The following is a 1,858-nucleotide window of genomic DNA, read 5'->3' as shown; positions in this document are numbered from 1 at the left end:
ACCCACTCGCCCCACCGACTGGCCGCCTGCCAGTCGGTCGGTGGGCTTTGCCAAAGCACAGCCACCAACGCAAGCAACAGCAGCAAGGCCAGCGCGAGCACCACCAGTTTCTTGTTCACGATTCGGGAAGACAAAAACAGACAGACGTCACCGCTCACACTCTTACTGGGATACCGATGTGACTCGTCGGTTCACTGTTGCGGCCGGATGATGAACCGCGGCTGGATGGTCGAGGCTCTACATTCTAAACGGGGGACACCGGCATTCATTAAAGTGGTTTTGCGACAAATCAATTTAATGGAGATCTACCGATGTCCCTCGCCTCTCGGATTGTAGGAATTCCTGGCATTGAAGTCGAACGCGTCGACTGGAATCGCGGTATTGACGTCTGGGCCCGTCCGGCCAGAAGACCGCCCTGCCTGTACTGTGGTCAGCACCGTTTGAGGATCAAGTCCACGGAGAAAAGGACTGTAAAGCACTCTCGGCTGGGCAATCGCCTGCTCATCCTGCATCTGAAGACCCCCAAATATCACTGTCGGGAGTGTGGGCGCTATTTTCGCCACCGATTCACCGGCATTCGGCCTCGGTATCGGGCCTCTGAAGGCTACCGCCTGGAGGTCTTTGAGGCCCACGATGGTGGCGTCACCCAAAGCAAGCTCTCACGAACCCATCGCATCAGCCCGGCAACCGTTGAGCGCTGGTATCGCCACCAGAATGCTCGCAGACTCTCTGAGTGCTCCAATCGCACCTGCCCGGTGGTCATGGGCATTGATGAGCACTTCTTCACCCGCAAAAAAGGCTACGCCACCACCTTCGTCGACTTGCAGAAACACGTCGTGTTCGACGTCAAACTGGGACGCTCAGCGGCCAGTTTGCACCGCTATTTGAGTGCTTTGCCCAATCGGCACCAGGTTCAGGTCATGGTCATGGATTTATCCGAGACCTATCGCAGTATCGCCCGGCGCTACTTTCCCAACGCCACCATCGTGGCTGATCGGTTTCACGTGGTCCGGCTGATCAATCATCACTTCTTGAAAGCCTGGCAACAGCAACACCCCGAGGGCCGAAAGAATCGAGGATTACTCAGCTTGATGCGTCGGCACGAGTGGCACTTGCGCGATGAGCAACGCGACAAACTGATGCATTATCTAGAGCCCTTTCCCGGCCTCAAAGCTCTGTACGAGGCCAAACAAGCCTTGATCCGATACGTGCTGCTCAAGACCCTCACGAAAAAGCGGATGAACAGCAAGCTACCCGGCTTTTTGAGGCTCATCAAGCAGCTGCACGACAGTCCTCTACGAGCCTTGGCCAGCACCCTGGAATCGTGGCTGGAGCCCATCGTGGCTATGTGGCGGTTCAGCAAAAAACAACAGCATCACCGAAGGGTTCCACACGAAGATGGAGATGATCTCAAGACGAGCCTATGGCTTCAGAAACTTTGAGAATTACCGGCTCAGGGTTCTGGCCCACTGTGGGTGGGATGGTATTGTTAACCGGGTATAGATGAGTGCCCGTCCCCCGTTAAGTGGGTAGAGCCCGTTGTTTTAAATGGTGGGCCGTGCAGGATTCGAACCTGCGACCACCTGATTAAAAGTCAGATGCTCTACCAACTGAGCTAACGGCCCGGAAATGCAGATAGCAGGACGGCAAACATGCTTGGCATCGCCGTCCAGCCGGTAATGATAGCGCATTTTTGCGCAGCTTGGCTAGCGCCCTTCCCGATCCATCTGCTGGAGTCGCTTTCTCGCCAGAACCGCGGTTGATCGGCCAGGATAGTCGTTCTGCACGCCGGTCAGAACCTCCCTGGCCTGCTCAAACCGTTGCTGCTCAAACAGGGCAAAACCGATCTTGAGGCGAG

General features: G+C 56.0%; 1 non-coding gene across 1 annotated transcript; it reads right to left on the bottom strand.

Annotated features, from left to right (window-relative positions):
* Positions 1-1,552: 1,552 nt before the first annotated feature.
* On the bottom strand, positions 1,553-1,625 carry trnak-uuu (transfer RNA lysine (anticodon UUU)). Its single transcript has one exon. It is a non-coding gene; the product is annotated as a tRNA-Lys (tRNA).
* Between the last annotated feature and the right edge of the window lie 233 nt (positions 1,626-1,858).

Source organism: Syngnathus floridae, unplaced genomic scaffold, assembly GCF_059516105.1.
Source record: "Syngnathus floridae isolate MCC-2025c unplaced genomic scaffold, RoL_Sflo_1.0 HiC_scaffold_347, whole genome shotgun sequence".
In the NCBI taxonomy this organism is placed as follows: domain Eukaryota; kingdom Metazoa; phylum Chordata; class Actinopteri; order Syngnathiformes; family Syngnathidae; genus Syngnathus; species Syngnathus floridae.
This window is presented reverse-complemented; position numbering and strand designations above follow the sequence as displayed.